This window comes from Pollicipes pollicipes, unplaced genomic scaffold (assembly GCF_011947565.3).
Source record: "Pollicipes pollicipes isolate AB1234 unplaced genomic scaffold, Ppol_2.1 Scaffold_4881;HRSCAF=5763_pilon_pilon_pilon, whole genome shotgun sequence".
NCBI classification, from domain to species: Eukaryota; Metazoa; Arthropoda; class Thecostraca; order Pollicipedomorpha; family Pollicipedidae; genus Pollicipes; species Pollicipes pollicipes.
The window spans coordinates 39,681,946-39,696,418 of NW_023596576.1; the positions used below are offsets into that span (position 1 = coordinate 39,681,946).

The 14,473-nt window shown below is 51.6% G+C and overlaps 1 long non-coding RNA gene across 2 annotated transcripts; it reads right to left on the bottom strand.

Moving 5' to 3' along the window:
* Nucleotides 1–446: 446 nt before the first annotated feature.
* LOC119100947 (uncharacterized) lies at nucleotides 447–13,948 on the bottom strand. Of its 2 annotated transcripts, none has more exons than XR_005094482.1 (3): nucleotides 13,635–13,948; nucleotides 2,657–2,761; nucleotides 447–533 (listed from the first exon to the last, which is right to left on the bottom strand). It is a non-coding gene; the product is annotated as an uncharacterized LOC119100947 (long non-coding RNA). The 2 variants fall into 2 exon arrangements; XR_005094483.1 differs by lacking the exon at nucleotides 13,635–13,948 and adding an exon at nucleotides 8,187–8,450.
* Between the last annotated feature and the right edge of the window lie 525 nt (nucleotides 13,949–14,473).

Genomic DNA, 14,473 nt, shown 5'->3' on the forward strand with positions numbered 1-14,473 from the left:
GAGCCCCGCTGGACGTGTCTCACCTGCCGGCCTGAGCTCCGTTGGACGTGTCTCACCTGCCGGGCTGAGCTCCGTTGGACGTGTCTCACCTGCCGGCCTGAGCTCCGTTGGACGTGTCTCACCTGCCGGGCTGAGCTCCGTTGGACGTGTCTCACCTGCCGGGCTGGGCTCCGCTGAACGTGTCTCACCTGCCGGCCTGAGCTCCGTTGGACGTGTCTCACCTGCCGGGCTGAGCCCCGTTGGACGTGTCTCACCTGCCGGCCTGAGCTCCGCTGGACGTGTCTCACCTGCCGGGCTGAGCCCCGCTGGACGTGTCTCACCTGCCGGCCTGAGCTCCGCTGGACGTGTCTCACCTGCCGGGCTGAGCCCCGCTGGACGTGTCTCACCTGCCGGGCTGAGAGGGCAGCGGCCGGCCGTGCGGGTCGGTCCGTGGCGGCTGAGTCGGCCTCGTCGGATGCTGGCAACTGGCGGCGGCTGGTGGGCGCAGGTTTGCTGTGCGAGCTTCGGCTCTCTCCACACAGTGTCGTGCGGTGCTGAAACCGCAGCCGGCAGCGTGAGGAGGCTCAGTGCTGACATACTCTGCTTATCTGTGGCGGTTTTATGGCAGTTTTGGATGGCAGGTTCGGCGTATCAGGGGCGCAGTCAGGATTTCTAAGGGGATGGGGAACGAAACCCGGCGAGTACGCATCACGCCTACTCCTGCTTTCTGTCGAGAGCCATCTATTGTGATAAAATTCCAGCCCGGGAGAGGGCGGGACGCACCACCCGGGTCTTCCCTTGGCCGCGCCCCCATAGCGCAGGCATTAAGACAACGCGACGCACGGCGCCACGACTTTAAACCCGCTTAACTTGAATCATAAAGCGATCGATGTAGGCTTGCGGCTATCATTAAAAGGTTCTTTGTTGACCGTCGTTCGGCTCTGGGACTTGTATCCGCCGGTGAAAAGCTGCATCAGCCAGCAAAAAGCAGGTTACAAACCAGGATCCTGAGTCTGTGAATCTGCTACATCCGGAGCCGTCGACCGAGCTATATCCGCCTGAGGCCATCTACCCTGTCCCGTCAGCCGGACGCGTCAGACCTGCATGAGCCGTCACAGCCGGCGCCTGCGCTCAGCTTCATCCGGGGGACCTCCGAACATCCAGGATTCTCCCCGACAACCATTTGTGAAGCCGGGTGCTCTCCATCGTCTATAGGATTTCCAGGCTCGCTCACAGAGACATCGAGCGGTCAGATCATCCAAGAGGACCTGGACGTCAATATGACTGCCATAGGGGAAACACAAGTGCGTACAGGTGATCTGGTAGCATGTTCGTATCTGCCTGCCATAGGAGAGTTGCGCTCTTGGAGGCACGGCTCTAGACTGCAGCGACTTAAGTATGCCTATGTGCTAAACTGTACTTCCAGCTTTGTTTTGAATATCTTTCCAAACCTTTACAGGTTCAGTGACTACGCTTAAGAGCATTTGATGCGTAAGCCCTGAAAGCGTCACCGGGTCGTGAAATTCCGGATCAGTGGCGAGATCTTGCGGTGAAACCTCAGCATGCCGCAATGGCGAGACTTTACGGCGAAACCTCAGCATGCCGCAGTGCTGGGCACAGTCCTTTCTACGCCGACTTAACCGCGGCGGCTGCCACCAGCACAGGCCATCCCAAACAGGCGTAAATAACGTGCATCTGCAGTGACCCGAACCCATCCCACCACGGATGGGCGCATATCAAAGTAGTTGCTTTGACCAACTGAGTTATCTGGACCGACGGTTAAAAGCTCTCTTGCCCTGTCAAGCATGAATAAAACTCCCACTTTTTGCGACGTTCCTGCACCTACACTCTCGGGAGGTCCCGAGGTCAAGAAACCATAGGATCTCACTGGCTGTGACAAGTTGCCGCTGGACAGCCACTGGTATAATTAGACAAATTGGCTAGCGGTACATTTACCGTGCGGACTGTATTGAGCTGTGGTACAGAAACGCCAGTTTTGTTTGGAGCTAGTCTTGTTTACAGTTACATGGCTAGCCGGACAGTCCCCGATCTAACGGTTAGCCGATTGGGCTAGCCGGCTAGTCCCCGATCTAACGGTTAGCCGATTGGGCTCACCGGCTAGTCCCCGATCTAGCGGTTAGCCGATTGGGCTAGCCGGCCATCAGGAAAGGGGTGAAGGAGTGGTAAAAAAAAAATGCATGCCCTGGTACTTGACTGGTGGGTTTGGGATCCAAAATTCACTTCACTTGTCCAAAACCAGCTGATAACAAAACCGGCTAGCCGATGAGCCGTCGGCGGAGAGCCGGGTAACCATCGGTCCGAAAACCGGCCAGCGATAACCGATCCTGGCAGGAATAGCAGTGCTGGCCAGTCTTGACCTCTAAAAATGAAACGGCCCGGCGCTCCGCAGAACGTTGACAGCAAACGGGCCCTAAAGCCAAGAGCTGTGTCATAAAACACTTTCGTAAATTTGAAGGGTTTGTTCGTTTCTGCTGGTCATAAACATGCGGAACCTGCCGCAATTTCAGGCACATTCTGCTGAAATCGTGCCAGTTGCCATGACAGCAGTGTCTCCAAACCTCTGGTTTCCTTGGATATCCTCAAAACTCGCCAGTGCGCACGTCTCATGCTCGGAAATTTCGAGCGCTATGCCTAGATCCGGCAGTCGGCCTCTTACCTCATCCGAGCCCTGTCCGTATGTCTTCTGCTGCGCTCGTGTCGCGGTCGGCTGACGCGGAACGGCCGCAGAAGACGCGGCGGCGATGGAAAGGTTGCGCTGGTTCTGAAACGGAATGTTGACGAGATGTTAACAATGCAAAACAAGTTGTAACGACACGGCTCTGTGAGTAAAAATGGGAGGTGTACCTGCTCTGTCCTTAAAATGCACCGGTCAAATGTTGATGTGCCCCGGATCTGATGCTGGATCTGGTACCACCTGACCACCGCATATCTCGTGGTAGACTCATGACAGGATTCCCCTAAAAGATTGCCAGCCTGTAGTGTAAGCCGGCGTTTCAAGCAGAGTGATGCATTGTGTCTGGGGGCGGCACTAGTTCGTGCCCTCCCACATTATAGAGACGTTATTGTGTCCGGGAACGGCACTAGTTCGTGCCCTCCCACATTATAGAGACGTTGAAGGTGGCGCTGTCCTGGGCCAGCTTCATACGGACACGTGTGACATCAGGATGTCACGTGATCCATATGACGGGGTACGGATCGCAAGCGATGCGTGATTTATTCGGGATGGGCTTCCTATATATTATCATTATTATCTAACATCAGCTGACACTCCACATACACGCGTGGCTATCACGTGCCATTGGTCTGAGAGACAAAACAGTATGTCAAAAAAAGGAGAAAAATAATTAGGGGTAAAAAACACATACGCATGCACGTGTGAGTAGTCCAAGACAGCCTTATCGCACAAAAAAGACACGGCAGCGCGTATAAAACTTGTGACCGGTGCCCTGCCGCTGTACTGCCGCCGTTTGCGCCCGCGAGGGGCGCAGGCCACGGACCATGCGGGCGGTGTTCGGCCACTGGTCCGCGTGTTAACATATGTTTGAGGCAAGCAGGCAAAACCTGTAGGTTTACGCCGCTCACGGGCCTTGTGCGCAGCGATAACAGTTTGTACTTCACATATTTGGCGAGGCGTGGCACAGTGCAGACAATCCCGGGCGCGAGACACGTGGTCTTACGTCTTAAGGCCAGAAAATACTTTGGTGGCAAAGCTAACTACTTAAAGCAGTCTGCGTCGTTAACAGCTGGCCCCTGGCCATAGGCGGAAATGCAGTATTTTAACCAGTATTATTTACAGCTCAAGTTGAACAAGGTTCGGCAATATGACCACACAATGCATGTGATGCCAGCTCTCATGGCACCGCTCATTCGACATAAAAATCACGACGTGGTCATTTTTTGTGGCCTGTTGTGTTGCATCGCTAAATGGATGGATAATTGCGCAATTGAAATAGAAAAGTGTGATCTAAACACATAGCACATGTAAATTAGGCATTGCTTGAAAACTAATCAACGTAAAGGTTACCTACTGGTGTGTACCAGCATCCGTAACGTCCTGCCATTTCCGGTTTCAAAGAAGACTGAGGTTTTGTTTCCTGTGTGGTCTACAATTATGCGAGTATAAAGGACACACAAAAGTCCGGACCAGAAACAGATGCCTCAAAGAGCTATTATGCATAAATGTCCAGCCAAGACTAGATACGGATGTTTGATTGTAAGTCCGTATACTATTTATATACACACCACACACACATATATATATATATATATATATATATATATATTATCTCTTCCTATATCTCTATCTTTTTTCCCCTTTCTCTCTCTCTCTCCTCTCGCTCTCGCTTCCTCTCTCTTCTATCTCTACTCTCTCTTTCTCTCTATATCTCCTCTTCTCTCTCTCTCTCTCTTCTATATCCTCTTCTCTCTCTCTCTCTCTCTTCTTTCTCTCTCTATCTTCGTCTCTCTTTCTCTCTCTCTCGCTCTCTCTCTCTTCTCTCTGCTCTCTCTCTCTCTCTCTCTCTTTCTCTCTCTCTTCTATCTCTCTCTTCTCCTCTCTCTCTCTCTCTCTCTCTCTCTCTCTCTCTCTCCTCTCTCTCTCTCTCTCTCTCTCTCTCTCTATCTCTCTCTCTCTCTCTCTCTCTTCTCTCTCTCTCTCTCTCTCTCTCTCTATCTCGCTCTCTCTCTTCTCTTCTCTCTCTCTCTCTCTCTCTCTCTCTCTCTCTCTCTCTCTCTCTCTTCTCTCTCTCTTCTCTCTCTCTCCTCTCTCCTCTCTCTCTCTCTCCTCTCTCTCTCTCCTCTCTTCTCTCTCTCTCTTCTCTCTCTCTCTCTCTTTGATCCCTCATTGCATGGATGTGTGTAAACTTTACCTAGTATTCCAGTGCGGGAGGGAATAGTTGCGTGCCAATCGCCTCCAGACCAAAGGGCATCTCCAAAATCCCAACGGAAAGCGGACTTAAAAATTAGTGAGCGAGTTTTAGGGAACAACAACGTTAACCTTAGTTCAGACGCACTCTTAGTGCAAGTTGAAGGCACAGCAATAGACTTAAAATGGGGGGGGGGGGGGGCATTTTGCGTGTACGTATTTGAGAGCGTGGGAATCAATTACATTTTTGGAGTATGGCTGCATGGTCAGGAGGCACTGAAACGGTACCATAACGTTTCAAACGGCATCCACCCCCAAAACGCGAGATGAGCTTCGTTTTCCGAAACTGGCGTATAAGTCTTAAGCGAATTGTTAGACTCAAAGACGGCAATGTCCATATGATTTGTTCTCAAACTGAAAGCAAAAGCTATCTCCATTTTGTGTCAGATCATCCTAAGCTTTTTCAAAAATTCCGTATCTTCAGCGTCGGCTATGCGGTTGAAGAGAATCTGCAGCAACTAAAAGATCATAAGGGGCAGAGACAAGACCTGAAAGCTCAGATTTCAGAAAACGGATCCATTGCGACAGAGTAATCAACAATATCTTTGGTAATGTCAACAGAATTGAGCATGAGCAGTTTTTTGGCAGCAGCAAACAGACAGAGGGAGAATTCCCAATAGCCATAGCAGTCTCCTGCCACCTGCCTATCATTAGACAGATACTTAAAAATATACAACGCATTTTGAGCCACTTCAAACACTTAAGAATATTATTTGCATGCCAACCCCTGATATCTTACCGAATGAAATCAGGCCTTAAGGACCAGTTAGCACGTGTAAAAAAGGTTATTTATGACCGTTCAGGCGACGAGCAGACAGAAGTGCGAAAAACTGCGTCATCTGTTAGCGGATTTATCAGAGTCATAATTCAGTAAAGGGACCTGAAATGTCATGTGTGTGTGAGCAAACGGTTGGATGTAAAGTAAGCGGCATAATATATGATGTTCAATGTAATGTGTGCGAATGTGTATGTCATACTGGGGAGATAGGGGGTTTTGTACGCCTGTTCGGTAAACCACTTATCAACTATCAGGATAATAAGAGCATCATGGGCTACCCTGTATCCAAGGATGTGGAGCAATAATGTGATGTATAGAAGACATGTGAGAGAAATTATGATTCAAAATCAACACGACAATCATGAGAAAAAAATATGGTTCACAGTAGATATGCTGGGGAAATTATACACACATCTGGTATCCAATTTAAAAACAAAAAGCTAAGGTACAACGCTTGTCAAAGAAGTTTTCGAGGAGGGACTGTCCTACAACCAACCGCACATGCGTCTATTATTATTGTTACAATTGGATGAATTGGAGTTGGGAAGAGCGAGCTGTCCAGGCTGAAGCGGGTTGAAATATATCTGAAGCGTTTCATGACAGAATGTTGGTATTTTTCTTCCTACTGGACAGAGTAGAATGATCACTAAATGTATATGATATATCCATTTGTAGGATATATATATATATATATATATATATATATATATATATATATATATATATACGTATATGTACCCACAAGCGGGCTCAGCCTTGATCACCTTTTTGATGTTTTCACGATAAGTGATGTCAGTTTTAGCTTCTTCTCGATGTTCGTTTAGACTGGTACCAAAGCTCATGATATAAGGTACATACAGATTGTCGTATTGCATAGCCTGGCATAAGAAACGTTTTACGATCTCCCAACTGTTCCCAGGTTCCGTCTGGAGGGGTATGGACACAAATATGAATATATATATATATATATATATATATATATATATATATATGGCGGGCTGGGTGGGTGGGTGGGTATTGAGTTGGTGTGGAGATGGCTTGAGTATATACCAAAACCTCCCAAAAAGAATTCAAACGGGAACTGCTCGCCATCCTTCACCTAGTCACTGTTCTACCGTTGCGTGAAAATGAGACGACGCACTGCGTTGTATACAATGCTAAGGAATGCGTGTTCCCGAACAGGTGTTACGTGTTAAGATGAGTTTGACTTGCAGGCATTGCAAAAACGTTTTTCCGCAGGAAGTTGCACTATTAAATGTGGAGGATCCAGCATCCAGAGCGTAGAATGCTCTTTGAAAATACACTCCAGCCACTTTCACGCTTGTCTTAATGAGCAGGGGCCTAACTCGGCGCCATGTATGAAGTGCACAAATGCTGGGATGAACAGACGCGAAAGCCTTAGTGTATTGAACTTGTAAGGTAGATCCAAACTACAGATGAATTTTGCAACGGAATAGTTCCAGTGTCCTTAGCACACACCTAGCCGCCAATTTACTTTCGCCGCGCCGTGAAAAGCAGAAGCGTGCCATCTGTTCGCTACAAGTGGATGCAAACATCGGAGGCGTTTCCTATCTCAATATGAACATCGTTCCCTCAATATTTGACTCAAAATCAACATCAAGTCGCAAAAAACGCATCAAAGGCACGAAAGCAAATATGTTGAAGAGAGCTGGCTTTGTCACCACTCAAAGAAAATTTAGACCCCTGTGGTTATGAAAGCAAACATACCACGTAATGATATGCTTACGACTAAGGCATAGTCTTGCAGGAACTTTTTGATACGGTGTTCCTGCAGTTAGGCGGCTAAAGACGATGTGCAACAATTTTTGTTGGATTTAATCGGCTTTATTTCCTTTCAAACATCCCATCACACCACATTATGTTTTTATCCATTGGGGTCTTGGTAGTTGTATTTTGCATATTAGCATACGTTTGACCCTGGGCTTTATCTACATGTCGGTTTTTAAGCGCGCATATATGCATACATATCCATCTCAGGCCAATGAGTCCAAAATGTGTTTGCACTTTTGCGTGACTCGGCGGGTTGCTTGCTATACCAACGATGTGACATCGTGACTTCGTATCCCACACCTTTTTATGGTTTGTATAACAATACTCGTTTGCCGTTGGGCTTTGGTATCCGTCGATAACAATAACAGCTCGTACAAGTGCAAAATGAAAGGATATATATCTTACAATATGGGCTTTTCAGGCGTACTTTGTTTTGTTTAAGCAAGATTAGCTGGGTGTAAATGCACAGCCATCCGCAGACCTAAACTAGGGCATGAACCAAGTCCTTCATTCGGAAGGTGAATGCCGAGCTTTTCCGTTACAGCACTGCAGCATGTATGAACCGCTCCCAAAACCATCCACCTATCGTAACGCATGACTGGCCGAAAATCCTTGACGCAGACAGAAAAACATCCGCAAAAGGGAACACAACGGAAGAGAGTTACACGTCGTGACTGAACCTCAAAGACCTACCCAGAGTCGTATGTCCCTCACTCTCCACGGGTACGTCAGATAGCGCCGCGGGCTGGCCGAGGTCATCCGGCCCGGTCCGGTCACGGTCACAACCACACTCAGGTCACGGGCCACAATCTCAGTCTCGTCACTGGTCACAACCACGGAAGGTCATGATTCACGACCCCGGTCCGGTCACCGGTCACAACCACGGAAGTTCACGGGTCACGACCCTAGTCCGGTCACGGAACCCGATCACGATCCGGTCACGGACCACGACCCCGGGCCGGTCACGAATCGCAACCTCGGTCCAGACCGGCGCGGTCGGAGCAGACAGCTCGGCGCCGTCGGCGCACCGGAGCAACAGCGACGGTCCAGCCTCGCGCCCGAGGGCTGGCGCCGACGAGACCGCGGCGCCTGCGCCCTCCTGGCCGCCCACCTGGGTACCATCGACCTCAGCGGGACCAGCCGGCTCCGGTCGGGCCGAGTACCCGAGTACCGGCTTTGCGACTCGGACACAAAGGGCTCAACTATGGAGAGTGCGGAGGGGAGCGAGGGGGACTGAAAACAACGCAGGAAGGAGCACTTCACATCCTCTTAGTGACGGACAAAGTCGCCGTGCATGAATGTGTGGCAGACACAGGACGGCCGAGAGAAAATGCAACATGCAGGTGATCGATGTGAGCGTCAATCGCATAGAACAATTGGGCATCAGCATAACATCGTATCAGTGGGTTCGATAGTGAAGAGTCATGAGCACAGTACATCAGTGATATAGGCTTTGACCACAGTGTGTTAGTGAGACAGCTGTGACCACCATACGTTAGTGAAGAAGGCTGCGACCACGGTACGTTGGTGATGTCACATGTGACCGTCGTGCAATACTTGGGAGTTAAGGTAGCCAAGCCGGTACGTTACCCAGGGTGGTACACACCACGGCACATTCGGGAGAAGTGCTGTGACGCGTGGTACGTTAGTGAAGGCAGCTGTAACCGAAATGCGGTACCGAGGACAGCTGTCGGACTGCGGTACATTAGTGACGACAGCCATATGATCACGGTACGTAAAAGTGGGGGCAGGTGTTATCGCAAGTAAACTTGTGTTTCTGAATAAAGCCTGGACGTGAACGTGGGCCAGAAACAGAAGGTGGTTGTTCTGAGAATCTGTTCTATTCTGATGTGTTTATTTAGTTCAGGATCCCACTGAGTCCAAGACAGTTGCAGATCACATGTTCTCGACATAAACAGGGCTGAGTGAATATAGTAACAGCTGAATTCAAGCTTTTCGCGGTCTGACAAATCGAACGGGTCCGTTACCTGGCACCGCGAGCGTGCTGCTGCCAGTGCTCCCGGCCCGTCACGTGCACGAGTCCGGCTGCCAGTCAAGAGCACGCACGCCATGGGCGCAAGCTCGATTGTCGCATGCCTCGAGCCGGATCCAGCTGGTAGGTCAGAGGTAGCCTTATGCCTCAAGCCGGATCTAGTTAGTAGAAGGCCAGAGGTAGCCTCATGCCTCGAGCCGGACCTAGCTGGTAGGAAGTCAGGGGTAGCCTTTTGTCTCGAGCTGGATCCAGCTGGTAGAAGGCCAGAGGTAGCTTTATGCCGCGAGCCGTAGAAAACAGCTGTTTGTGATGTACTTGCTTAGCTCGGACTGCAGGTCATTATAGTATTGTAGAGGAGAGCCATGTGATAAACTGCTGCTCTGGTGATATTCCAAAACAATGCAGCATATGTGTAAGGCTCGCAGGCTCGTGCGTTATCCTTAATGACAAAGCAAATTTGGTTCGCCCCCGTAGCGCAGTTGGTTAAAGTGCCTGCGCCTCTACCTGTGGTGGTGTGGCAGGGCTCGAGTCGCTTCAGCGGCCTGCCATATGCCCCTGGCTGGGATGGTTTGCAGCCGGTGTCAGAGGCCGCTCAAGTATCACGCCGAGCGTGGCGGCTTGATAACCTTTCACCACAACATATACCGTTGAACTGGAATCTCATCATCGGATCGCGCAGTCAGAGCTCACGTGTCACGCCGCGTTTAGCGTGGGGCCTAGTCTGACGACAAAAAATTCAATCAGTTATAAAAAGTGACCGCTGTGAAAACTAAAATCTTCGAGCAACTGGAAAATAAAATAATCTTCCTGAACAAAGCAAACGAAATAATGGCTGACGGTGCTCCGTGTAATACAAGCCATGTGGAACGAAGCCCAGTTCAGACGAGTTCTAAAAATACACCAGATTTGCAATCATATGTCAGAAGTTGGGCTCACACCAAATATTTAGGAGCATGTAATTGTAGGTTGCATGGCAAAGACGTCGCTCTGGTAAATGTACTTCGGGTTTAAGTAGGCGATATGCCCGTGATTTTCACGGAACTCTCGAGGAAATGAATACCACACTACACTAATATCATACAACGGCTATTAGAAAACAGTTCATCATGGTTCATAAAGCACTCGTAAAAAGTCCAGCGCTGGTCTGGGCTCGAACGCATGGCACCTCACTTATATACCAGAATGCTACAGACCGCACCACAGACACCGAGCGGCATGCACTACAAAGCGAAAAATTCACGCCGTACGTGCAGGAAATCTCCATCCGTTACGCGGCGGGAGTTTGGCTCCTGTAGACAACAACCAGGCAAGGATGCAATATAGGATTCGAACATCGCTCTACAGCTCTCACGAAAGCGCGCCTCCAACGCGTCAACTCTATAGGCTGGTGGAAAAAGAGCGCCGTGAAGCTTTGTGCTGCCCACGCACTTCGGTGGGTGCCGTCCCCAGCCAACCGGAAGCGGAAGAAACGACATCCGCGTGGTGGTATCCATGGCATTATGAAGTGGGTAATTAATGTCAAAACGATGCACTGCGAATGCTCCTTAGCAAATAATTATGCTGGATGCGCATAAACCGGCATTGTCAAGTTGCTATGAAGTGATTAACACCTTGTAAAAAGTAAAAGGACCAATTCAAAATGCCCTATGAAGTTGTTACGGTTATGTGGCAATTTAGCTATCGGAGATTGCCGGGGCTTTGTCACCTTTCAAAGTGCGAGGACAGAAGACTTCCTGTCTATTTCACAACTGATGGCTTACATGGAACAAAACAAAACAAAACAAAAACAAGCTGGTGATACCGTATACGATCTACGACTTCTAACCATGCCATTTCTTAAAAGATCAAGCAGCTTGAATGCTACGTCAGGTCGACCGAGGTCAAGACACCTTTTCTGTTTTCGCAGGCCGTATCCTGAGGACCGGGCTCCGTCGATGGAGAAAAAAGCAAAGGTCACAAACGCACATACATAGTGACTGGAATGAAGCGCTGTCTGCACTCATGATAACAGTCATCATGAGTACACTCGAACTAACGGCAGCACCTCTGAGGCCTCTCAGTTCAGTCAGCCAACCTGTGAGGAATGGCTTGGCTTCGCGACAGGTTTGTGTCGTGCGTTCAGTGAAACACGGCGACTTTTCTAGGCGAAACAATATTGCTTGGCCAGCCGAGCACTTCCCTGGTCATCTCCACGATTCCATTGCTGAATAATTGCTACAATTTGTGTTCCAAGCGAGCTCCGTAGAATGCGACCCATGCCCTCGGGCGCTTCAGAGCTGCCTTGATCTCGCCGTCCTCGGGCCGGGTACGACCGCTCTTGACCTCGCGGCTGCTGTCGACCGGCGTCGACCTCTTTGAGGCTTCTGTGTTCGTTGCGCATGTCCGCACGTTTATGAGGTGACTCTTCAACATTCTTCTTTCTCCCACTTCCTTTTAAGGCATGGCTTCTTTTGAGCATCAAATCTGCGTTACACATTTGTGGACGCGGCTTCACCGTGCCACGGCGCAAAAATGAACGTCAGTAGGCTTCTAAAAACATTGACATTCGTAAGAGCGATCAGGCTGTGATCTAGAGCCTTGCAATTGGCAGCTTGGAATTGGCAGGAGTTGAACGTGAATTGAAACGTTCGATGTTTTGGTGAAATGCCACTGCTTATGACGCCGGGCTAAGTGACCTTTCGTCGATGAAAGACGCTTCATTCGGAGTTTTGACGTTTGTTTTGGCAGCTCTGGCAGCTACATCCCTGTAGGTGGTGAGTGGGGGAGTATTTTCATTCAAATGGTCATATTTTAATTTCCTGAAAATAGTTTTCTTTAACCCTTCATCCACCCAGCCGTGAGTTTTTGACACGTACACCTGCATGGAAACAGAGGTGACCATATTATGAGAAGGTTCACTTCATGGTCAACTCCGTCATCTTGAGTGTCCATAATCCAAGACAGCTGGTGATAACCTTGAGCAAATATTCTTTTGAATGCCCTCAGGGTTTTTGAAAACTATCACATGCAAGCTGCCCTCGACAAAGGGTGATGCATGTTCTGCATATTAGCTTAATGCACCATCTTGGTCGGGATGCACAACGGAGAAAAATGTTTCAAATGAACACCATTCTCCTGGCCAATACTCCTGATTTAACAGAGTTATCGAACCGTCTCTTATATGACCGCGACTAGATTTCCTGTTCGCCAAGACGACAGGCCATTTGTCTTGGCGAAAAGGGAATCTAGGCCATTCTCAAGCAAGCCAACTGATATCAGGCAATCAATACAAATCGCCATTCGTGCCGTTCGCTGGTGAAGCCTTGATCGTTCTCAGATGCGCGGTCGACTATCGATCACGCCCGGCATTACACAGCACGCCGCACACCCGATTACTTGCAGGTAACGACGGACCTTTGTCGGCACGTCGATAAGCTCAGAGCCAGCACGGCCGGAGTCGGCGGACAGCGGGCTCACCTCAGAGCAGGAGCCGTGCTGTGGCTCACCTCAGAGCAGGAGCCGTGCCGTGGCTCACCTCAGAGCAGGAGCCGTGCCGTGGCTCACCTCAGAGCAGGTGCCGTGCTGTGGCTCACCTCAGAGCAGGTGCCGTGCCGTGGCTCACCTCAGAGCAGGAGCCGTGCCGTGGCTCACCTCAGAGCAGGTGCCGTGCTGTGGCTCACCTCAGAGCAGGAGCCGTGCTGTGGCTCACTTCAGAGTAGATGCTGTGTTCTGGCTCACCTCAGAGCAGGTGCCGTGCCATGGCTCACCTCAGAGAAGGTGCCGTGCCGTGCTCACCTCAGAGTAGGTGCTGCACTGTGGCTTACCTCAGAGCTGCGGCTCTCCTCAGAACAGGTGCCGTGCCGTGGCTCACCTTAGAGTTGTGGCTCACCTCAAAGCAGGTGCCGTGCTGTGGCTCACCCCAGAGCTGTGGCTCAACTCAGCGCAGGTGCCGTGCTGTGGCTCACCTCAGAGCCGTGGCTCACCTCAGAGCAGGGGCCGTGCCGTGGCTCACCTCAGAGCTGTGGCTCATCTCAGAGCTGTGGCTCTTCTCAGAGCAGGGGCGTGCTGTGGCTCACCTCAGAGCTGTGGCTCTCCTCAAAGCAGGGGCCGTGCCGTGGCTCACCTCAGAGCTGTGGCTCTTCTCAGAGCAGGGGCGTGCTGTGGCTCACCTCAGAGCAGGCGCCTTGCCTTGGCTCGGCGTACGAGCGCCGCTTCAGCGCCCGCTCCCGGTCAGCGGGTGCCAGCAGGCAGTGAGGACAGGTGCAGCCCAGGCAGGCCAGCTCACTATGTGACCAGCGGGGAGCCTGGCGGTGCGGCGCCGGCGCCGGCAGCGGATTGTTCTCGTGCCAGGTGGCGCCAGCTGGCGGCCGCTGTGCGCACCGCTCTCGTTCGAAGCGCGACCTGTAGACGGCGCGGATACGATCCACCTCGCGCTGGCGCGGGTCGAGCCGGCCGCCGAACAGCCGCGCCTCTTGCAGCTGCAGCTCGGGCGAGACCCGCGGCCCGGCGGCGCCGCGCCGCGTCAGCGTCGACTGTGCGTCGAACCCCGCGCCAAAGCCGTCCTCGCTCTGAGCGCTGAGTGTGCCCAACGCAGTCGTCCGCCGCCGCTGCTCAGCCGGCGGGTGGCGGCCCGTCGCGCCGGCCGCCCGCAGCGACAGGAAGGGCGGCGTGACCGGGCGGCCGGCGCGAGCTGGCCACTCGTCCGGACTGTCCGGGCTCGGGCTGGAAAAGGAGGCGACGTGCGGCCGACTCGGGGCGGCTTCCGGCGCGGCCGGCCTGTCCGGACCGACCTCTGCCTCCGACGAGGTCTTGCTCGCCTGGTCGCCGGTGACTGGGCTCAAGTAGTCGTCCAGCAGGTAGTAGACCTGCGGTCCGCTCGGCCGCTGGGTCGGTCCGTCTGCGATCTGGGACGCGCCCCGGCCTCGGTCCTGCGCCATCCTTGTGACGGGCCATCGTGGTGGCGACGAGTGGGCAGGCCGCGGCTCCGGCGGCCGGGGCTCGGCGGCGG